The sequence below is a fragment of the Ochotona princeps genome, chromosome 14 (assembly GCF_030435755.1).
Source record: "Ochotona princeps isolate mOchPri1 chromosome 14, mOchPri1.hap1, whole genome shotgun sequence".
NCBI classification, from domain to species: Eukaryota; Metazoa; Chordata; class Mammalia; order Lagomorpha; family Ochotonidae; genus Ochotona; species Ochotona princeps.
The window spans coordinates 22,686,407-22,711,951 of NC_080845.1; positions in this window are offsets into that span (position 1 = coordinate 22,686,407).

Below are 25,545 nucleotides of genomic sequence, written 5' to 3' on the forward strand. Positions count from 1 at the left end.
TGATTGACTCACAACATGGCCACAAAAGCCAGGGAGCTGGGCTGTCCAAAACTGGGAGCCTGGAGCTTCTCCCAGATCTCCCACGTAGGTGCAGGGGCGCAATGCCTTGGGCTATAATCCACTGCTTTCCCAGGCCATAAACAGGAAATTAGATCAGAAGTGTAGCAGCCAGGACTAAAACCACCACCCATTTGGGATGTTAGTGCTGCAAGTGGAGAATTAGCTTGCTCTACCCCTGCACCAGCCCCTCTGGTCTACTTTTTAACTATAGGAATACACACACACACACACACACACACACATACATACACACATGTATAATATGTATGTATGTTTGTGTGATATATGTACATATATATGCATATGTAAGATACTATAAATATTTATGCAACATAACATTTATGCTATTAAATATAATCATAATGCATATAGCATATTTGATCATAATTATACAGTTATAACCCAAGTAAAGGATTGTGATTTTTTTAGCAGGAATAGGCTTCCAAATAGGACTGCAGCTTTTCTTGCTCCGTATTGTCGACACTGCCAGACAAACACACAGAGGTTTCTAATGGCAATCTCTGACACATGCAGAGCATCACTCCTGAGGGTCCTGGCTGAGGCTATAGTTAGCAGAGAGGTTGGGATCTGGACCGTCCACTTATCCAAGCTACCTTCACCATTGCTGCATGCCTGCCGGCTGTATGCAGCAAAAAGATTCTGACTTCTGAACAACTTTTAAAAAGACAATTGCTTTAGCGACTGTGGGTACCTTTTCTGAGTGCTTTCCTCTCCTCAACAAGCTGTGAGCTTTTCTTCCTTTGAGCCCTAAACCTCTCTTTCAGATTTCTGAAAACATTTCCCTTGCTCTAACTTATTTTAGGCACTAACCTCCTGAGAGAAGTGCTGGGATAGAGCCTTGCTGTCATCCAAGTACCACACAAAACAGCAATTGAGAGAAAGTCCAGTGACACGGCCAAACCTAAGCCGTGAGCCTTGACTGTCCCATGTGCAAGTCCTGAGCCTGAACTCCAGTCCAGTGCCTCTGGTTTCAAGAATTGTGCTGCCTTCCTGTTACCAACCATGAAAGGAGGACCAAATACACCCATTTCTCATTTGTGTGTGATTTCTATGGGCTCGTGAAGCAGCAAGTTTCCACTGTGCATTGATCATTTAGTTCTGGACTGGGGAAAGCAATCACAAAAAGCCCTTAACCAGAAACCCTCAGCTAAAACACTGACGGATTAGTTGACAGACATAACCGAAAACGTCTATCTTATCTGGCTACAAGGTGACCTGTTGCCCTCCCAAATGTCCAGGGAGCCAAACAGGTTTTCAATGTCCTTGCATATCTAGAGGTTTTGTCCAGGGTCTTACAATCTGTGGGCCAGAAGCCTCCATACACACCTGCACTCACCATTAGCACAGCTGCAGGGCAGCTGTAAAATGATGGACATCTGGCCAATACCATGCCCCTGAGTAGTTCATTCTCTTTTATGCTCCCACCCACAAACTTCCTATTTGACTTCTCCACTCCATTTGTTGAATTTGAACTTGAGGATTTAGCAAGTTATGACTTCTGTCCAGGTATGATGCTTTATATTTGCTTTCTTTAACCCCCATCACAACCACAAATGGGAAGGAGAATTGTCCCTATTCTGCCAGCATGGAAACAGAAGCCAAAAACAAGGTTAAAGACATTGCCTGCAGTCACACCTACAGTGTGAGCCTGAAAGCTGAGAAGTGTGCAAAGACTAGTTTAGTGTGCTTGTGTCAAAAAATAAACCAAAAGCTTCTGTAAAATAACCTTGGTAAGTGCCAGCACAGTGGTGCAGTGGGTTAAAGCATAGCCTGTGATGATAGCATCGCATATCTGAGCACCGGTTCTAATTCCCGTTGTTTGGCTTCTCATCTAGCTTACTGTTAATATGTATGAAAAGGCAGAAGAAGATGGCAAGTACTTGGGAACCTTCCACCCCTGGGGGACCAGAATCAAGCTCAGAGTTCATGATGACGCAGCCATTTGGAGAGTGAATCAGCAGATTCTCTCTCTCTCTCTCTCTCTCTCTCTCCCTCCACCCCCGCCCCCGCCGTTAATCTTGAAATTAAAAAATCTCAAACAAAACCTTGCTTTCTTTAATATGGAAGTGATCTGACATGAATTTATGCTAGTACACACCTTGAAATTCATGGAGTTCCAAACATACAATAAGAAAATAAACATGGTTTTGGGCATTACCAAAGAATGATTTCTTAAATCCCTTCAGTAGCTTTCAAGTCATACCAAAATCACTTCTGCTCTATGTGTTAACTACATGCTAGACTCTTTGTATGTAAAATTTCACTTACATATCAGTGCTTTTTAATTAAAAAGGAATGTTTTTAAATGTACATAATATGCACATGCATATGTTTACATTTAATATACATGTGTATGCACATTTAACAAGTGAACTAAATTGAGCTCCATCTTGAAATCGTTGTGATGGGATCTGAACCCAATTTTTTCCAAACCCTGTGGGAGTTCCAGCACTAATTTCTTTTCAACTTTGGTTGTCCACTGGGATTTGGAGTTCCCTGGGATTTTGTGAGATATGGATTCCTGGGTTCCACATTTGAAGATCCTGATATGAGTTTGGGGAGTGCTACAGCATGTGCACTTTTTCAAGCTGATTCTAATGACCCCACGGCTGAGATCCACACAACTGCCCCCATGCAGTGTGTCAGCTAATCAATGCTGCTGCAGCACATTGCAACACACTTTCTGTGTCAAAACATTACACTTTTTTGTAATTGTAACTCTTTAGTTCATAAATCTCAAATGTGTATCACTGGGCTAAAACCAAGGTGCCCACAGAACTGTGTGCCTTCCCGAAGCAGGTGCTAGGAGCCGATCTAGTTTTCATCCTTTTCTACCCCTGGAGGCTGCCTGCATTAGAAGGTTGTGACACTGTTCTTCCAGCTTCAAAACCAATGACAGCAGGTCAAGTCCTTCTCACATATCATCTCTGGCCTCTTCTTCTTGTCTCCTTCCCACATTGAAGAACACTTGTGATTGTATTGAGCCCACCCAGGTTATCCAGAAAAATCTCTCCACTTCGAGTCAATTAATGACTTTAATTCCATGTGCTACTTAATTCCCGTTTGTCATGTAAGGTAGTATGTTCACAGATTCCAGGGATTAGAACCTGGACATCCTTAGGGCTGTAATTCTGCCTACTATAATTGTAACTCTCCACATATTTTGAAAAATAAGGCTTTCCTTTCCATTGCACCTGCTCACTGTGGGAGAAGCCAGCAAGTGGTGTGTTCTTTTACGGGAGAGTCAAGTTGTAGCTGCTGAGTATATGAAAACATCTCCCTTCTGTTGCTCTAACTCTTCTTCGCCACTAGTAAGAAGAGCAGCGAGAGTCTGTCATCCTCGGGCTCCCCACAGCTGCTGTCACACCACTTGAAAACAGCGCCCAGGTGACCGGCATTCCCAATCCATCCCAGGACATGGCAATATGTGCGCTGCCATATGCTCTTGTGGGTTCTGGCTGCCGCTGAGCAGGTGTATGGCATCTGGGCCAAGCATCTGGAGGGTGGCCGATTACAGAGGGGAGGGACCAGTTTCAATTTAATAGAAGATCAAGGAAATAACAGAGGACTGGGTTTATTTGCCGCTCTCTCTTCACAATCAGTTCTTATGAAATAGAATTTGGTTCTGATATTCCATTCTGAAAATCCCAGGAAACATTTTGAGCATGATGCTCATGCTGTTTTAAAAATTATTCTCTGAAATCTTCAACATTCAGAATCCATCAATTATTAAGATGTAGAGGCTTCTAAATATTTATAATGACAGTCTTATCATTATATTAAGCTATTATGGCAGGAAGGGGATGAGAGTCATTTAACTTCAGCCAAGGTGTATGTGTCTGTGTGTGTGTGTCTTCTATGTGTTAATTCAGGATTCCTATAACAAGTATGCAATATACTGTCATATGTGAATAAAAATTTACTCACATAATCACTGTGTTTATATACCTGAACACTTTTGTTTAGAAAAAAAAAATGACCTTTAAATTAAATGTATTACTCATTACAGAAGGTGGGGAATACAATGAAGAGAAAAAAAAAAGAATAATATTCCATGAACAACCAAAGTTAACTGACATTGGCATTGAAGAATTTATCTTAATTAATGTGAATGCCTCTGCTCCTGTAAAAAAATGAGTGATTGGGAAACATAAACTATGGCATCAACTTTTATCAAAAAAGTCAGCAGCTGAGCCGTTCTACTTCCATAAAATGGCAACGTGTATCTTATGTCAAGCCAGTGCATTTTCTGTGGGACTGACTTTTGACAATCTAAGTTCTAATTATTTGCATCCTCCTCAGTCTCTTGCTCTCGACACAGGGCTGTCCCACAGGAGTGTCAGAAAGAATGGTCCATGAGCTGATGGGAAGCAGCTGAAAAAGATCCGCCAGATTTTAATGCAGATGATGCACAGTACAGAGTGGCCAACAGGGATCGAAGCCCCCTGATTGGAAGGTTCGAGTGTGTTCCATCTGTTACTGCGCTAGTCTTTGCATGACTGCTGTGTAAAAGCAAGCAGAGTTGTAGCTGGTGCAAAGGTATCGGCTCAGCAAGCCAAAAGCCTAAACCTCCTCTGTCCCGGCTGGGCCAGATAGTCGTGGGTCGCACAACTACAAACTGTCCACCTCCAAGTTCAGATCAAGGCACAGTTAAGCTCTCTTGAGTGGCACAGGAAACGTATGATCTTGGTTGATCAGCTATGGGCTTGCGTACCAGTTCTCCCATATGCTCCCTGTGGGACCATCAGATTGGTAGATTAGTACCTTCATCTGGGAAATAATGGAAAACTTAATAATATGGAATTCCTGTGTTGTAGTGAGGCATACCTGGGAAACTTTAGAAAATACTGTATCTAGTTTCTTCTTTCCTCCATGTTATCTATGTTGAATCTTGAGCAAGATTAAGAAAATAAGGAGGTAGCTGGTTTTATACTTTAGCTGATTAAGAAAATGAAAAATACATGTAAGCCGAAAATGGACTAGAAACTTCAAGCAGATTTATTCTTTCATACACATCTTTCTTCATGGTTTAGAGAGCATTCAATTCCTCCTGCAGTGGAACTGAAGTTCCAGCACTTATTAGCTGTCTAATATTGAATACGTAATTAAATTTCTCAGGGCCTTGGTTTCAGGATCCATAATATGGGGATAACAGTAACCACTTCATAGCTTTGTTAGGAGTGTTAGTCAAACTAGCATGTGTGAGGCACTCAGAGCAGTACTTGCTGCATAGTAATTGTTTGAATATGTTAGTGTTATCCTCTGTTTCACTCCCCTTGCCTAGTGTCTCATTTGAGCAAGAAGATTAAAGAATCTTTTTTTTAAAGATTTATTCATTTTATTACAGCCAGATATACAGAGAGGAGAGACAGAGAGGAAGATCTTCCGTCCGATAGTTCACTCCCCAAGTGAGCCGCAACGGGCTGATGCACGCCGATCCGAAGCCGGGAACCTGCAACCTCTTCCGGGTCTCCCACGCGGGTGCAGGATCCCAATGCATTGGCTGTCCTCGACTGCTTTCCCAGGCCACAAGCAGGGAGCTGGATGGGAAGTGGAGCTGCCAGGATTAGAACCGGCGCCCATATGGGATCCCGGGGCTTTTAAGGCGAGGACTTTAGCCGCTAGGCCACGCCGCCTGGCCCATAAAGAATCTTTTATTGACTTTGGAGGTTCAAATACCTTCATGAGAAATTAAAATGAACAAGAAGAAAGTGTGGGTAAAGTATTAAAATGTACAAAGCTTCTTCTCTTCCTTGTGAAATCAGAACAGAGTTGGTGCCCAGGAATGAGGAGATAATTGGCGAGAATGGTAGTTGTAGTCAGCATTGGCAGGTAGCAGGAAAATGCTATGTGGTGTAGTGGCTGAGGAGTTTTGGAGGATCGATGTGTCCCATGTAGGATTCACTGCCTTTGAGTTCTAACTTTTATTCCAGATTATAGCATCTTCCTGCTATTGTGCGCCTTGGAAGACAGCAGGTGACGGCTCAAATCGCTGGGGACTTGTCCCCATGTAAGAACCTTTGTTGAGTTTCAAGCTGCTGCCTTTGGCAGCATTTATTCTGAGTATCTGGGGAGTGAATCAACAGATGAGAGCATCTTCTATGTCTCATTAAATGAAAATAAAAAGGCAAGGGAATGAAAGAAAAGGAAGAGAAAAAGAACAGAACAGAAAAAGAGAAAGAAAAAAATAAGATTTCACTCTGATGTCAAACTATGGTTGACAGCAATGGTGAAATGAATAGCACAAACCCCAGATGTGTTAACAGAATGCAAGATCAGAGGAGACCTGTGATTCCTTTACAGATAGAGTCCCTGGGAGGGGATTAGCCTCCAAAAGTCAGTTATGGTTGTTCTCTGTATTAAGACAGGCATGCCTTGGAGATTCTCACACAAAATTTTCTACACCACAGCCTGGAATAAGCAGACAGATCAGTTGTTGCTGACAGGAAACTCCGATCATCAACCAGAAGGAGCTAGACCTGAAGGAGTCTTGAAACAGATCAACTTCTTTTGATTCATGTGAAGATCGCGGCTAACATGGCAAGATGGATGTTTCACCAGATGTCAGAATAGGCAGATGACAAAGAAGACGAGACGCCCCCTAATCCACACTATGGCCATAGGGAGCCTGTCTTGAACTTGGATGCACTCCTGAAGGTTCAGTGCATAATCCTCAATTGACTGGCATTGTCTCCACATACTTCTCTATTTAAAAACAAGGCTTTGGACCTGGCACAACATCCTAGTGGTTGAAGTCTTCTCCTTGCATGTGCCAGGGTCCCATATAGGTGCTGGTTCATGTCCTGGCAGCCCTGCTTCCCATCCAGTTCCCTGCTTGTGGCCTGGGAAGACAGTCAAGGACATCCCAAGCCTTGGGACCTTGCACCCACCTGGGAGACCCAGAAGAAGCTCCTGGCTTCGAATCGACTCAGCTCCAGCTGTTGCAGCCTCTTGGGGAATGAATCAGCAGACAGAAGATCGTCCTCTCTGTGTGTCTCCTCCTCTCTGTGCATCTGTGTATCTGTGTATCTGCCTTTCCAATAAAAATTTTAAAAATAAATAAATAAACAAGGCTTTAAGGAGCACTGAAATTGGGTTTCCTACAAGTTTTGAAAAATTTCCTTCTCTTACATACTGCAGTATATAGATCATGATTCATACCTATTACCTGTAAAGGCATTTGTGAAAATATAGGTTCAGACTAACAACTGGATACTTTATATGTGGTATTCTATAATTTTACCAAAAGGCACATACCTGTTTTTTTTCCTTCTGGGATTGTTAGTATCCATTAATCATCATTACTTAGATTCATTATTTCATTAACCAGTTAAAAATGGTGACCAGGACTGGAGCTACAGCGGAGAGGTAAGTTACTGTGTATGAGGCTGCTGCCTTCAGTGGGTGCTGGTTTGAGGCCTGGCTGCTCAGCTGCTGTTTCAACTCCCTATTACTCAACCTTGGGAAAGCAGCAAAAGATGGCCCACGTGCCTAGATCCCTGCACTAATGTGGGAGACCTAGAAATAATTTTGCGTTCCCAGCTTCCTATTATGGCCATTTTGGTAGTGAACTAGTAGAGAGAAGAACTTGTCCTTTGTCTTTCCCTGTGTCTTCCTGTAACTTTGGCTTTCAAGTAAATGAATGGTGAAGAAAGAAAGAAGGGAAGGGAAGGGAAGGGAAGAGAAGGGAAGGGAAGGAAAGGAAAAAAGAAACAAAAGAAAAAAGAAAGAAAGAAAAAGAAGAAAGGAGGGAGGGAGGAATGAAGGAAAGGAGAGGAGAGGAAAGAAGAGAGAGAAAAAGGGATGGGAAAGGTACAGAGGGGAAGGAAGGGGAAAGGAAAAGGAAAAAAAATAAAGAAAACTGGTGATGTTTGAATTCTTTCCTCTTTTGTTAGTTGGCAAACACAAAAAGAAACTCATCAACTATTTGGTTAATCCCAGGTTGTATAGAAAAGCTTGCACTAATTAACTTTTTAAAATTTATTACATAATTTTTAGGAAAATGAGAATTTTTTTTTTAACCAGAGGTTATTAGTGACTTTTCCCCCTTGTAATATCATGGTAGTATCATTGGCTTATCACACTTTTGGTGTATTGAAATTGATCCATGTGTTACTTTTATGCTGTTCAAATGACTTCATCTTGGTCAAGGAGTTAGCTAAGCTCTTCTTGCATGATCCCAAAGTTTCCCATGGATTCTTTACTTTCTGGTATAGTCAAATATTTTCAGTTCATTTTTCCATTTCCAATCTCAGACATGGAATTAACCATTTCTTCAAGCAGTCCTGACTCCAACAGGAGGAAAAGATAGAGAATATATGTTGGTTCCTGATAGTGTTACTTAGTATATTTACTGCTGGATGGGCCATTACTTTTATGTTTATAGTGTATGAAGTAGTATCTCATGAACATATACCTGCATTTCCAGTTCAAATAGAAAATTACAGCAGTTTTATTTATATTCTTTGATTTTTACATCCCTTTTTCACTTGTCTAGAAAGTGTAGATTTTTTTAAAATAAAGGTTTATTTTATCTGTTTGAAAAGTAGAGTTACAGGGAGAGTTCATTGGTTCACTCCCCAAATGGCTGCGGTGGCCAAGGCTGGGCCAGGAGCTTCTTCTAGGTCTGACTGCGGGTACAGAAGACCAAGCACATAGACCATCTTCTGCTATTTTCCCAGGCACATTAACAGGGAGCTGTTTTGAAAGTGGAGCACCTGGGGCTCAAATCAACATCCATATGGGATATTTGTGTCACAGGTAGCGGCTTTATCTTCCACGCCACAACACAGGCGTCCAAACTGCAGATTCTACTGGTAGTAATTGTGTTAAAGTAGCATCATTTTATTATATCACACAACATGTTACATGCATAAAAGCATGGGAGTAACAGATTTCTGGGTAGATTTTTTTTCCCATCTTAAGATGCCTCTCACTAAGGACGTTCAGGTGTATTACCCAATTTTTAAATCACTTGAACATATTCCTTTCTGTGGGCTATACCAACAAAAGTTTTGTTTTGTTTTCTTTCTTTCAGTTTCAGAATTTTGTTCTACATTTTCTTTTTGTTTTTTAATATTGAGAAGAAAATATCTCCAGGGCTTCTAGCTTTGGTCTCTATCCTTCCCACCACGTTCACCATCTTCATCTTTTGTACTTCCCAATTTTACCTTCACATGATTAAACTTAGTGTGAGTTGATTTACTCTAATAATAATCTATAATTTAAATACTTGGTTAAGTTGAGGTTATTATTTTGGGAAATGCCTATAACTGGGTCATTTTCTCAAACACTGAAATTTGAATACTTTCTTTCATTTTTTCTTGCATGGTAAATTTTCGTGTGAGTTTATCACCTGTGGGTCTTTCTAAACAACCCAGAATTGCCTCTTCAGAGACAGTAAGGTTCTGCTTTGAGGCTGCCATGTAATGGCATTCCTCTGGCCACCTATGAAGTGGAAAAAAAATGTAAAAATGAAAACACTCCCTACTTTGATGTGAGAAAATCCTGAATCCAATCTTCAGATTGGCTTTTTATTGTGCTGTTCTGTGGAATAGACTGCTAAGCCTTTGTGAGTCTTGAATTCCTCACGTACAGGATCATGCTTATTCTGAGAAGGCAAAAGCTGAAACAAGTCCTTGTGTGGAAAATTATCTTCACAGTATCTGGAAAGTAACTGATATTTACAGAAAGTTTCTTTCCTTTTCTCTTTCTCTAGTTAATTTATTCTAGAAACATCCCACCTGGAATTGAGAGCAGAAAAAATGTTTGATCCGCATTCACCAAATTTCTACTGCTTGCTTTTCCTGAAGTGTTCATTTCTGTGCCAACTTTCACACATTTTTGTGTTGGCATTTACCACAAGATCCATTCTTCCTCTCCTCTCACCTGCTTTATGCCCTGGAAACTGAGCTTTAGAGAATGGATTAATGGATTAAGCAGGGTTGAGTTTGTCCTGTGGCTGCATCAGAGGAAATTAGAAAGTATTCCTCCAGTTCCATTCCTAGCAGGGTTACCACTCCTTGAATGACTTGGCTTTGCAAGTCCTGTATTGCCTCTAGTTGATCTCCCTAAACTCTGCCCATTCATTGATAAATTGTTGCTTTGTAAAAACTCACTTCAATTACCCAGAGTGAGTGGTGCCATCTGTTTCCTGCTGTGACCCTGATTGATACAGTTTCCAATCAAGAAAGTAATAATGAGATTAGTAGTCTAATGGCACATTTTACCTCAGTTCTTTAGTTATTCTAAAGTCTTGAACTCACATAAATTTAAATGATTGGAAAGCAAAATACCTAGATCTCAGTAAATAACCCCCAAGCCACAAAGCAATGAGTTTGGCTTTAACCCCTGTGCCCTCAGCTTTTAACCAAGAGTCAATACAGGAAGTGGTCCTATGCTAGCTCCATTCCTGCAACTTCAGGAAATGTGCTATTGAAAACAACAACCATTACCATGGACAATATGTCCTTGACACAGTGCCATGGAAAGAACACAGGCTCTGGAGCTGAGGCTTAACAAGCCAGGCTCCCCCTCAGAGATGTGAGGGTCACAAACAATATTCTCTGCTCATCAATTTATTCTTCTAGAAAATAAGATAAACATATTTAGACATTTTCCAGCAGTGGTGGAAAGCAAGTTTTTATACTAAAGAACTCCATAAGCACTCATGCCTAGCTTAAGCATATATGATTTCCTCAAATATTTAGCACAGGTAAAGGGTTTTCTTTACTGGAGAACTGTGCTATGCTTTATCATACTGAATAGAGGTATATAATTTACTGTGGTTTTACGTATTTTGGGTTTTAATTTGCAAGTTACATACTTAAAACTGCAAGGTTTTCTGTAAGTATATTTTACTAGTATTTCCGTATAAAATTTCACCATAGATTGTTTTTATTTGTGTTATATGTTATTTGAGAGAAAGAGACAGACAGAGTTATGGTCTACTGGTTCACACAATTGCCCAGGGTGAGCCACGCCTAAGTCAGAAGCTGAAAACTCAGTCCAAGTCCCATATGGGTGAGATAAATGTATGCACTCAAGAAACCACCTGCCATCGCCCAGGGTACACACTGGCAAGAACTTGGAATCAAAAGTGGAGCTGGGACTTAAGAACTCTGATATGGGATGGGGAGATCCCAAATCATTGTTTTAAATGCTAGGTCGATATCTACCCATATGCTATATTTTATGGTATATAATATTTTTGGAAAAAAATAGATCTAAACCATGTAATACATTTTTTAAAGAAAGAATTTATCCATAATCATACTGCCTTCTAGGTGAAGACTCATTCATCTTCTTGAAACATTGTTGTTTAATTCTGTACCTGAGCAGAGATCAGGGCGGTACATATTGAGAAATCGGCAAGATTCACATCTACCTATTTATTATTTTAAAAAGTAGTTTTATAGAGCATGGTATGGTAGCCTAGCATCTGAAGTCCTCACCTTCAACGCACCAGGATCCCATATGGGCACCAGTTCTAATCCTGGCAGCTCCACTTCCCATCCAGCTCACTGCTTGTGGCGTAGGAAAGCAGTCAAGGATAGCCCAAAGCCTTGGGACCCTGCATCCACTTGAGAGACCTGGAAGAGGTTCCAGGCTCCTGGCTTTGGATCAGCTCAGCTCCAGCCATTGTAGTCACTGGGGGAGTGAATCATCATGCTGAAGATCTTTCTCTCTCTCTCTCCTCCTCTCTGTATATCTGACTTTGCAATGGAAATAAATAAATTTTTTAGAAAGTAGTTTTACATATTAAGAGGTCTTAAAAACTGGAATTAAAAGATAATCCATATACTCTGTGAGCTTTTTGAAGTCTTCACACACATAATTTAAGGTTATTAAGTGTATATATATATATTTAATTATATACAATATAGGTGTGTGTGTGTGTGTACATTATAGCCTTTGCCTGCATTACTGCTTAATTACAGTCTTCTTATGTTTTGTTTTCTTAATTCTGTATTTGGTAGAATATTGAGCTTTTGACTACAATGTGAATTGAAAATGTTTTCTCAGAAATGAAATTCAAAAGGAGTAAAAGAGTACTTCAAACGTTCACAGGGGAGACATTTGGTGCAATGGTGAATCTCCTGCTGTGAAGGTTTGGATTTGAGTCTTTGTTCTTCTCCTGATTCCAGCTTCCTACCAGCACACACTCTGGGATGCAGCCCGAGTCAGTCCCTGCCAGACTGAGTTCTGGCTCCTGACTTTGGCCTGGCCCAACCCTAGGAGTTTTGAGTACATGGGAAGTGAATCAGCAGGTGGAAGTATGCTTCTCTCCCCTCCCCCTCTCTTTTTCTTTTCTTCCCATTCCAAAATGAATAAATAAATAGGACTTTACAAGATCATGCAAAGTGAAATCAAAAGACAAATTCATTTTGGCACAAAGATATTTGGAATCCACTCATAGAATTTTAATAATATGCATTCCCACAAATCTTTTGAAGACTCTTCGTGTGCATGGATTAAAAAAAGCTTTTGTACCAAAATAAATATCTTTGAATTTCTCTTTCCATAATCTTCTTGAAGCATTTTCATATAGCTATGGAGGAGAGGAGGGAGTGGGGAGAGAGGTAGGTGTCTGTGAAAGTTACTGTGATGTGAAGTTACCGGATTCTAGGAGCTAAAATGTCAGTCCCAGATTTTTCTCAAGGTTCCTTCAAGGCAAAGGACCAAGACCATTATCAACAGTTCACTTCTGTACATTATATGACTGTGCTCATGAATATTCTGTTCTCATTCCACACAGGAGCTCACTTCTGCCCCCTCTCAGCCAAGCTGTGTTACTTCCAGGAGGCCTCATTCTCCTTCAGTCCCTACCTAGGGCTGTGAAGCCCCATCTCATAATTTGAGACACCATAGGGGAGAAGCTGGAAAATAAGCCCTATCTGTTAGAATTAAGTAGAATGCTTCAACTATGGAGCTGTACTCACTGCAGGCAAGCGAAAGACCAAGCAAAAGTGTCAGTGTGTCTACTGCCAAAAGAAAAATAGAACTGTCTGCGACGGTTGCACCTTCAAGTGGAGATGGGAGATTTTTAAACACATTCCCCAAGCTACACAAAGATCTTATTTGTGCATGGTCAAGTATGATTTACCAAGAAAGGGGGCTCACTGTCCTATCCGAAACACCCTTTGAAAGACACCTGCAGTACTATTATGCTGTGAGAAGCGCTGGGTCATTAAGGGCTCTGTCAATCAAGGGACTGATTTCTCCAGATAGGAGTGGTGAATAAAGAAGGTACTTTTCAGTTTCAGACTTCAAGTCACACTCCACCTGCTCCAAGCCCTGGGGTTTTGAGAAAATGAGAAGTTAACATAATCTACTTCATGTTAAAAGAAGAATCTGGTTCTCCAAGCCAGACTTTAGGAATTCTTTTGTCCAAGCAGAAGCCAATTCTCAGGAATGTCTGAAAACTCTTCAGGATTCCTGTGTCACAGTGATAAAATGACTCAGAGATTCCCATACAGAAACGTGACAGCCAGTGCCATATGTAAAAACAGATAAATGGAACACTTGCATTTCTGAAACTATGATTAAATCACCAAGCCTTGGAAAATGTTTGACCATTTGCTTATTCATTTAGTTACTTTCTTTCAATGTATATTTTGAAAACGTTCACTGATAATAGGATTAAAGGAATCCTACCATGAACCCTGGAATGTTCAATCACCTTTATTCCATCATTAGCCTTATTAGACTTGAAACATTTTTTATTACCAATCTTGTCTATTGACAAGAAACATCCACCATGTTATTTTGGTTTTTTAGGCATTTCAGAGCAAATCACATATATCTGTTTTTCCTTAGAGGTGAGTACCTCATAACATATCAAGCTGAGTTCAATACTTGCTTGATAATTATTTTCTTTGGACATAAAATTCACAAATATGGATATGAAATGTTGGCAGTGATGTGAGATAACATAATTCAAATTTCAGAGCTCCAAATTAGTGTTTACATTTTTTTCTTCAGGGTCTCCATACAAGTAGCTTTATAAATATATCCTTGAAATAATGTTGAAATCAAGAAAATATTTAGAAATATGGAACTCATTGGTAATACAAAAAGAAATCACTTGCCTTTTATCTTGTAATAAATACTTGTGTATTTGATTACTTGTGATGAAATGGTCCTATAATCTTCCCTTTGCCTTATTTAGTATACCTCAAGGTTTCCTAATAACTTAAAATGTTTAAATCCTTACTTCGTTTCCTTCTTAATTGTTGTCAGAAGCTGGATCAGGAGTTTGAAGTATCCAGGACCTGAATCAGACACTTCGAGATGGAATTCTCAGCACAACGAAGAGTGACATTGTAACACAGTAGGCTGAACCACCATTGGAGACACTCACATCCCACATCTTGCCTGTGTTTGAATTCCACCTCCATTTCTGATCCAGCTCTGTGCCCAGAAATAAATAAATAAGTAAAGAAATAAATAGGTAAAAGCTAAAAAAAGAGAGAGATTTTAAATGGAAAGATTGCCTGCCTAGCAGTTGACTTACGCTATGCAACTGTGTTGATGTCATTTGCCATATGGAATAATGTACAAATAGCATATATTTATCAAAATTCTTTAAAAGAAAAAACACATGTGTAGAAAGTAAAAAAATCCTAAACATACTTTCACTCAATCTCAATAAAGATGTAACTCAAGCTGCTATTAACACTACCATCAGCTCCAGACAGTCCCTTCTACTTAATTGGTCTTTACCCTTACTACTCTGGTAATCCCAGCTTCGTTTTGTTACAACATACACACGTTTCCTTATTCCAGAATATAATAGGAACCAACACAAGGCTTTTTTTCACTCAGTTCTCTTGTTTGATTCTAATGTGTCCCAACCTGCTTGTGATGCTCCCTTATTGCTGCCTGCCTTGTGGACTTCAAGATTCATACTACAAGGAAAATAACTTTACTGGAACTACTTAACCATCTTCAACAATTGCATAAACAATTTCCTACAACAAAACTGCTATTTGATATGTCTTAGCCCTGAATATATATACATACACACATACGTATACTATATATATAAAATCAGGTTAGCATAAATCTGTGTATATATATGCATATATATATAATTTCCTTCCACTGTACATATACTGATTATATCTCTAGATATGTCATTAATTATTTCTAACTTTATTTCATTTTTATCAGATAATATATTTATTTGATAGTCGTCCTTTTATTGAGACATTTTATAGTTCCACATTTGGTTTGCTTTTGTGAATACAGCATAAACTATCAAAAAGACAATGTATTCATCAGGTGTAATGTTTCACCAACATTGATTAGTAAAGGGAATTTACTGACTAGTTCAGTTAATTTTATCTACTACTTTTTGCCTGTCTACTTATTGTATCAGTTTCCCATGGCAGAGATAAATCTCTGATTATAGGATTGCTTATTTCTCCATTTAAACACATTAAATTTTGCTTTCTGTAGTTAGTTTGAAGCTTTATTAATAGATACACACATACATTTTCCATCTATATATTACTACACTATGTGACTAACAAACAAAAATAAATGACAAGCTCCTTATGACATTCTTCTGCCACAGCTGCTTCCAAATATTTAAAAACTTGCTCCCAGTGGAACAGCGATCATTATATACCTCATGAAGGTTAGTGTAACGTGTCAACATAGCTAGATTTTAGTGTAGCTAGTCAACTAAACATGTATCTAGGTGTGACTAGGAAGGTATTTCCTAGATGTTGGTAACATCTACTGTCAGTTTACTTTGTGTAAGGGAAATTATCATCAATAATCTGGTAGAACTCAGTCATTCATATAAAAAGACGTTAACAGTAAAATCACTTTTTTTTAGAGAGCTTGAACCCATGGACTACAATTTCAGCTTCTCCAGTCTGCCAACCTGTACAAAATTTGTTAACACTCATGTAAACATTTGTAGAAAGATCATGTAGGATGGAGCTGTTTTCTTTGGCTGTAAGATACTGGAAAATCTTTTGGGAGCAGCAATGCTAGAATTTGATGGGATTTGTGGGTGTGTACTTCAAGTACAATGTATTTGAAAGGCAATTTATAACCAGATACTAACACACAAAACAGAAGAGTGTGGATACCATTCTGTATTGAGGGAAAGAACTACAGTGTGATTGAAATGTCAGAGTAGCAATGACAGTGGCAACAAATGAGAACCGAATGATTGATTAAGGTTGAGACTGGATTTTGGATGCATGTGTTCCATATTGAAATACCTAGGGGAGAGTCTTGGCTCTCTTCTTGATTCTGACTTCTTGCCAACACACACCATGGGAGGCAACAAGTGGCAGCTCCCAAGCAAGCAGCCAATTCTGGCAGGCCTAACCCTTGCTATTCATCTCTCTCTCTCTCTCTCTCTCTCTCAATTTCTCTCTCTCTCTCTCTCTCTCTCTCTCTCTCTCTTTCTCTCTCTCTCTCTCAATTTCTTCTCTCCTGTGTGTGTGATTGTGTGTGTAAATAAAAGTTTCAAAAATAATTACAGATGAAGGCTGGATTAAAAATTTCTCTGAAGGTTATAGTAAGCATTTGAGTTTTGTTATCATCATTATTAGGAAAACCTAGACTTTGGAATAGGGGCTTTGCACAATCACGTCTGAGTAGAAGGTAATTTTACAGAGCTCATTATGCCATCCTGATACCTGTGATAATGGGTGATGGCTTGACAGAGAGGCAGGACAAACAGAATTATCAATTATGCAGCATGCTGATTATCACAGTGTATGGGTTTATGGTTTTATCTGCATTTGTTCCCTCTAGTTTCAGTTTCGAGCCCTTCTGTCCAATTTGGTCTACAACAGAAGTTTGTGTTCATCAGATTTTAGAAATTCAGGGCAATAGGTTGAGCACAGAGCAACCAAAAAAACTCAATGAATGTGATTCACATTAAGATCAAACAGTACAAAGAGACAGTTTGAGTCATGTAGGTCTCCATGGTAGGTCCAGGAAAGGAAATTCCAGCATTTGGACAGGTTAAGGCATCAGAGATAATGATGTTTGAGAGCAAGTCACAAAAAGGCAACCTGTGATCCTGGAGCAAAGGCAGTTCACTGTCTGCCCTCTGTTTTGTTTCCAACTCCACATGCCGCAAGCAAGGTTCTGGGCAATGTGTCTGCAGTCAGAATTTCTAAATTACACTCTGCCTTTTATTAAGAAAGGTATAGAGTTACCAAACCTTCCACATCATTATTATATTATTTATGCTTACATAAAACATCTTAGATGACACGAAGGCAGTGGAAAATATATCTATGAAGAAAGAGATAGGAAATAATATATATTTTTAAGTTTTCAGCAATTATTATGTGACCTAAATAAGAATTAGTGAGACATTAGAATAGAAGGATTCTTTGAAAATAAGCAATCCTAGGAGGGAAAAGATGGTAATACCAGCAAGAGGCCAGACAGAAATATTGATGCCAAATGAGAGGAATGCTTGCAGTTGGAGTTTCCACGAGTACAACATTTTTCTCTCTGAATGAAGTGAAACCCCTCAAAGAGAGGCTCAAAGTAGACATGCCCTGAGGGGTAAATAAGCAGGCATTTAAATGACACACATTATAGGACATAAATCTGTGTAGGAATCAACAGATTAACTATCCAAGATGAACATTCTACAAAGGGCTTCACCAAACTGAATAAAGAGATCGACATGTGCTGGTTGCCTGGCAAGGGAGAACACCAAGAAAGCCATGGAAGAAAAGTTGACCACATTGAAGAGGCTTCATCCGGGCACAGGGGTGGAGCTTCCCACTAGGCTATTTCTGTGCCAACTGTGTAGTCCCTCGCTGAGTCACTGACCTTGAAGGATTATGCCTGTACCAGTCATTAGAGTAAACTGCCAAAATGTAATCATCACTGGCCTCAAAGTCTACCGCTGCTTGCCAGGGTTTTCTGTGAGTCTTTGCGGCCAGCACGCTCGATCAATTTCCTTTCCATGACTGCTGTTGAAAGCACACAGCCCCACAGTCACCTTTCCTTACTACTTTCCTTACTTGCATGCCCTATTCTGATATTCCCAGTTGCTGTGCCATTCCTATTGCTGTTTCTCTGACCTCAAATGTCCCAGGAACGTTGTCACTGGAAACAAGTCCTTTCACTTTTACGTTGTTGAAGCAGCCTGTATCTAGCATCATGAACCCTTGTAGCCTTCACTTTCCCTCCATTCTGCTCCAAAAATTCACAAACATGGTTGTTTTTGTGACCCCATCACCACCTGGAATATTTCCCCCTCTGACACATCAACCTTCAGTCTCTTACACAGACCACCTCCAAAGCCTCCCAGTATCTTACTATCCTTTTAACTGTTCTTCAACCTTCTTAGTATCTTGAGCCTTCTAATTTTTCCCAGCTTATCTGTTGTAGTCTAACTTCTTATTTTTTTTCTATGTAACCTAGTCGCTTTGATAAGCTATTAAACTGTTCTCTCACTAGTACTTAGGATTCTGTTTCTTCCTGTCTTTCCACTTTATCTGTTAGTATAAATGTAACTTTAGCTTAGCATTTTAATTTTTTTCATTTTTTTCTCTGTGTTCACACTGAATTGTTTAGTGTGCCTTTCTGCAAAAGCACGCAATAGTGCTGACAATTCCGCACGTTGATGCTCTCCAGATTAAATAAAGTGTGCTTCATCAATCTCATTATCAGCTCTGGGTGATCTCTCTGTTTCTTAGCTAAGCTCTTCAAAACCTTCGCTGACATCAGACACCTGACCAAACACCGAACCCCTTCACTCTTGGCAATGATTGCATGTCTCTTTAGAGTTGTAGAAAAATGAGGCTTTCCAAGCGCTCTGTCTCCTGATCTGTTTATGTCAGCTGCTCTCCTGAAGGCCCAGAAACTGAACTGTCCTTCCTCTTGATTACACAACCACCTGAGTCCTTGAGTATATCCTCTCCTGGCTATACTTGAACCTGATTTTTTTTTTCAATCATGCATTCCCATCCTGATTTATTTTATTCCTTCTCCTGAGTCAACAAACATTTTTAAATTTTTACTATTTTAAAAGAAATAAGAATATCTATTCAGCCTTAGATATTCTTTTAGTAACTGTTCAATCTCCGTCTACCTCTTTTAAATTCAAATATCCAAAATTCTTAAAAAGAGTAGAAAAGAGTAGTCTGTACTTACCACTCCTGCTATGTCCCTCATTCACACCTCAAAATCCTGCCACATGTGAACCAGCCCGTTCTTCAATCTGCTTCTTTTGTATTTTTTTAAATTATTTTCCATTATACAGTTTTATAGGTACAGAGATTTCCTCATTCACCTTCCCATCCTCCCCTCTCCAACATTTTCCTCTTTATTATTAAAACAGTACAGTCCTCCAGCAAGAACAATAACACTGTCCACAATAGCAAAAAATATGGAAACCACCTGGAGTTGTATTGGGACGAGTGGAAAGTCATGAGTGGTTTCCCCCTTGGCTCTCCTCTTCCCCCAGGAACAACAAGAAGAAATAGCAAATTTGTAAGAAATGAGTTCACCCAATTTTCCCTAAACCTCAATTCTTCCCACCCTGATCAACCATGTCATCATTATTAAAAAATAAAATTTAAAATAACAACCACCACTATAATAAAGAACCCAATACGGTCCTTCAACAACATTCACAGCTCCAGCAATCTGCTATTTACATGTGTTGTGACATTATAGGGATAGGCAATCGTAGAAAATCTAGCGTCAAATTGTCAAGGTATATTCAATAGTTTCATCGAGCCCTCCTTTTATTTAGGATTAGAAATGCATAACACAACTCCCAGACCTTCACCACAAACTATTAATACGAGCAACAAGGACTATATCCCAACTGCCAAGGAGGCCACAGGGAATTGGATGCCCTCGGAGGCCGAGTACTCTGAGGTCACCCACCCCCAACCGGAGCTTCCACAGGGGATGGAAGAAGTCCAAACACTACCGTGCAGAAACCAACGTCATCGGAAAGACAACCAGAAGCCCTGAGTGGTCTGCAGAAACAGAAGAACAATAAACGTCCTTCGGGACCAGGGGGGAGAGCTTTCTCTGGTCCGAGCCTGGCTCCACCTCTGGACCCCCCCTCCCTCACAATGACCATCGGGATCGCTTCGAAAACCCCTCACAGCAAACAAACAATCATACAAACTAAAAAAAAAAAAAAAAAAAAAAAAAAAAAAACCTAAAATAAATAAACAACAGAAAGTAGAACTTGAAATCTGACAGGAAAGAGCTGCCATGGATAGGCTCATGCCTCGCTGGGTGGGTCACAAAGATTAGTTACTCCTCACCATGGTGTTGAGGATTTTCCTGCACACCCCCCCCACCAAAAAAAAATGTTCTGCACCTAAAATGTTGACATATATCTTGTTAGAGTTACAAGCCAGTCTGGATTATCCTAAAATCTGCCAAGATCAGCAAAATTTTACTTCAACACAACAACTGGCTAAATACTAAGATGAAATGGACACGAAACAGCTGAATGGTGCCTTATGGCCATTTTAAGGTATAGAGCAGCCGGTCCTGTATATGAACTAAAATTGAAATGTCAATGAACTAATCATAGGTTGTGGCTAGGACTTGTTTTCCTTTTTTTTTTCTTTTTAATACACTGGTTACTCAAAACCATGTCAATTCCATAACATTGCAAATTGCTGTTGATGTTATATTGGGACTCTTAATTGACTGTGATGATATTCTGCCAGCTCAAACTTCAGACCAGAAAAGGTCTCCCCAAGAAACTGTTCAACCAATCTGGACAATAAGTAGCTGGACTCTATGCTTGGTATATGTTTGTAATGAAAGAATCTTGATTGAATTTGAACTGTAATACTGCATCAAGGTGGGGAGGGGAGGGGGAGGGGAGGGGGAGGGAGGGGGGGATTCCCAGAGCCTATGAAACTGTCACATAATGCAAAATAATTAACAATAAAAAAAAAAAGAAATGCATAACACAGTGTGTGTGTGTGTGTGTGTGCGCATGCGCGCCCGTGTGTGTGTGTGTGTGTGTGTGTAGTCATAGCTATTCACCAAATCTCAAGTAAACTGAAAATGAAGTCTTTCAGTATGTTCCACAATCACATAATGGATGCAAAACTGATCATATAAATTATATGCTTGAGTCATTTACGCATCCATTTTTACAGGCTGGCACTACCATTTACCCAGGCACTGAAGCCTAAAACTTAGGAGGCATTTTGACTAACCATTGAAGGCATACCAATTTTAGTTCCTTAATATACTCTCACATTTTTATTCAAGTTTGCACCTTCAGGATCTTTTGCCTTTCTGACATTTCAACAATTCATATATGACTTCCTTATCTGTTGTAGTTCATGTTGCACAGATGTTTCCCTTAAAATACAGATGAGAAAATGCTACTTCCCTGACTCAAGTTTAGTGATTCCTCATCTCTTACAGATTGCATTAACTAGCTCTTCACAGTACTGACCTCTTATAGAATCTTCGCACATTTCGACTTCGTAATTTAGCCTTTAGCAGCACTAAATTGCTTCTAGCTTGCCCGTACACCATTTTCCCTAATTTTGATCCTTTAATTATACTAAGCTCTGTGCAGAAATACTTGTCTTCACTTAACTCACTTTCAAATTTTTACTTTTAAATCCTCTACAACTATCCTCAGAATAGAATGACTTATTTGTAGTATCTGACATCTGCACTAGTATGGCCTTGGCTGAAATTACCAATGAACCCTACTTACCAAACGCAATGATCAATGATAAATTATCATTTTCCTTAAATTCTCTGGAGTCACCAGAAAAGATGACCACTCTCCATTCTTCAGATATCTCCTTTACTTCTAAAACAGTTTATTTTTGTGTAAGTTCTGTAAGTGATAGTTGTTTTTAGGTTGCATTTCCTGCACTGCCTCCAGCCTCGAGTCTGAATGATGGGATTATTTCTCCAACCTCAATCTTTATTCCACTTCCATATTGAAATCTCATCTCAAGGAATATCACCCATAAAATTTAAAAGTTCATTAAACATGACAATCCTCCATTTTCAGTCTCTTTCTTGAACTTCAGACCTTTATATTCATCTATTTTTGTGTTTGCTTTTATTATGCACCTTTCTAGTCATGTTTTATGAATGTCTATCCAGATATTTAGGCAATCTTTAAGTAAGTTTATCTGGTTTTTCTCTATTAAGCTTTTGGAGTTCCTTGTAACTAGATGAATAATGCTAGATTATTGTCAGATATACAGGTTGCTAACAATCTCCCTGTTTTTGCAAGTTGTCTTTTAGTTTTTCATTTTGTTTCACTGGGTGTGCACAAGTTTGTGATTTGATATAACCTCATTTTCGGTTTTTACTTTGCTTATTTGCACTTTGAGAATCATCCAAAAAATAAATCTTTCCCCAAGCCAATGCCCTGGAGTGCTCCCCTGTTTTCTTCTACTTTTTTCATAGTTTGGACCTCAAAGTCAAGCCTTTAATCCATTTGACTTGATATTTGTAAACATGTGAGATATGGGAAAGGAGTCTCTCTTCACTCTTCTGTGTATAACATTCAAATTTTCCAGGATTGTTTACTGAGAAGATCATCTTTTCCCATTACATGCTATTTGCGCCTTTCTAAAATAACATGCGGTATATATGTATGATGTTATTTCTGTGCGCTGCATTCTGTTCCATTGGTCTCCGTAAGCTGCTTCTATGCTAATATTCTGCAATTATTACAATATCTTTAGAACATAATTTGAAGTCAAGTAATATGAGGTCTTCAGCATTCCTTTCTTTTTGCTTTAGAATATTTTGGCTTTCAAGGTCTCCTGTGGTTTCATACAAATTTCAAGATGTTTTTCTATTTCTGTGATAAACTACATTGGTATTTTCTTGGGACATCCATACAGTCTGTAAACTATCTTGATTAGTATGGGCATTTTAATGGTTCATTCTCCCCATCCATGAAGCTGGGGTATCTTTCCACTTCTATTTATCCTGTTTGATTTCTTTCATCGAAGTTTTTGTAGTTTTTATTGTAGGGATCTTTAATTTCCTGGCCTCAATTTATTGCTAAGCATTTTTCTCCCTAAATGCTAATGGTTTTGTCCTTTGTTGTTGATGGTGGTATTAAAGATTTTTTTTTCTATTTATAAGATTGTGTCATCTACAAAGACAGTTTGACTTCCTTCTTCCCAATTTGGGTGATCTTTTTTCCATCCTCTTCCTTCTTTTTTCTTTCTTCCTTCTCTTTCTCTCTCTCCCTCACTCTCTCCTTTTCTTCTTCCCTAACATCCTCTTTGTTTCCTTCTCTTTTTTCTAGTAGGGTATCCCCTGCTGTGTTGAACATAAGTGATGAATATGAATGTCATGTTGTGGATCTTAGAAGAAAAGCTTTCAAAGTTTCCTTGTTTTGTATGATGTCAGCTGGGATTTTTACTGTGTTAAGAAACATATACCTAATTTTTTGAGAATTTTTATCCTAACAGGATGTAGAATTATGAAATAATTTTGCTGCATCTGCTAACATGATCATATGGCTTTTGTCCTTGATTTTGTTAATGAGGTATAAGACATGCATTGATTTGTGTATATTGAATAACTTTTGCATTCCTGGGATGAATCTCATTTGATCATGGTATGTGCTATTTTTAATATGCTGTTTAATTCCATCTGTCAGTATTTTGTTGAGGGTTTTTGCATCTGTACTAAGTGTCAGGAATAATGGCCTGTAATTTTTTTGTTGCTGCTGTTGTGTCCTTATATAGTTTGGGTATCAAGATAATTCTGACCACATAGATTCAATTCTCCTCTGTAATTTTTGAATAATTTAAGAACAGTTACCATGTTTTCAGCTGCTAAGAATATAGGGTTTCAGGTTGTTTTATCATATGTAGATTTCACTTCTTTTGGATAATACCCAGCAGTAGGATTGATGGGTCATATGGCAGATCAGTTTTCACTTGCCTGAACACTCCCCATACTGACTTCCATAGTGGTTGCACTAGTCTACATTTCCAGCAGCTGTTGTTACAGGAGATCTCTATGTAGGCGATTCGGCTGGAAGCAGGTGAAATCTCAATGTAGTTTTCATATTCATTTCCCTAAGAGTTATGGACCCTGAGTGTCTTTTCATGTCTGTTACCAATTTGAATTTGTTCTTTTGAAAAATGCCGGCTCTTTTTCTTTACCCGTTTCTTCATAGGGTTGTTTGTTTTGCTTTCAGTGAGTTTCTGAAGCTCTTTGTAAATCTTGGATATTATTATCCTATTTTTTGTGTAGTATACAAATATTTTCTCCCATTCTATTGGTTGCCTCTATGCTTTGCTGATAATTTCCTTAACCATCTTTTTTTCATGCCTCTACATGCAACTAACCAATTATCCTAACCACATTTGTTGGAGACCAACCTTTACCCCTGAGTTATTTTCCATCCTCTTATCAAAGATGAGTGAATTATACATGTGCACTCACTTCCAGGGTTTCTATTCAGTTCCACTGATATTCTTTTCTGTTTCTGTACTAGTACCAAACTGTTTGGTGACCACTACTCTGTAATATGTCTTGAGGTTGGTATTGTGATTCCTCCACTTTTATTTTGGTTATGCACAGTCTCTTTTGTTTCCAGAAATATTTTTGTATCATCTTTTCTAGTTCTACAGACTGCAACCTGCATATTTATATTCATAGCAGCACAATCCACAGTAACAAAGACGTGGAAACAACCTAGATGCCTATCAAAAGAGGAATGGATAAAGAAACTGTGCTACATTTACTGTATGGATTACTACCCAGCCTTCAAAGAGAATGAAATTTTATCATTTGCAACAAAGTGGTCCTAACTGTAGACCGCAATGCTCAGTGAAATAAGCCAGTCTCAACTGGACAAATACTGTTTGTTCTCTCTGCTGTAAGGTGACTTAAATGAAAAATACAAAATAAATTGTTGTAAGAGTAAACAAGTACATATATACATATACACATATATACATATGTATATGCTTTTATATAATCATAAACATATTGTATAATGGAGACTAGAGTACTGGGAAATAAAGTATTGCAGTATGCATCTCTACTCACGATTAAAGGAAGGACCCCTAACCACTAATGGAACTGTAGAATATATTTTGGAAATTTGATGTTAGAGTTTTTCATTACCTTTACCAATACCTACAAAGTCATGATACCTGTAAACAATAGAATGTTGAACTTGTGGTTGCAGCTGAAAGCCTATATTGTTCCAATAATACAGGGGAAATGTCAAGGGGGATAGGGAGGGAAAGTGTGAAGTCCTATGACTATAAAACTGTAAAATAGAAAATAATAGCAATAGCTTAAAAAAATGAATTAGAATTATTTCTTAGTGAAATCACCAATTTTTGTATTTGTTTGATAGAGAACTTTTTACTGCAGATACATCTCATTCTTTGTTATCAGCCCATTTAGATTTTCTATTTCTTCATAGTTTTGTTAGCGTTTTTGTTAGCGTTTGTGTACAATATT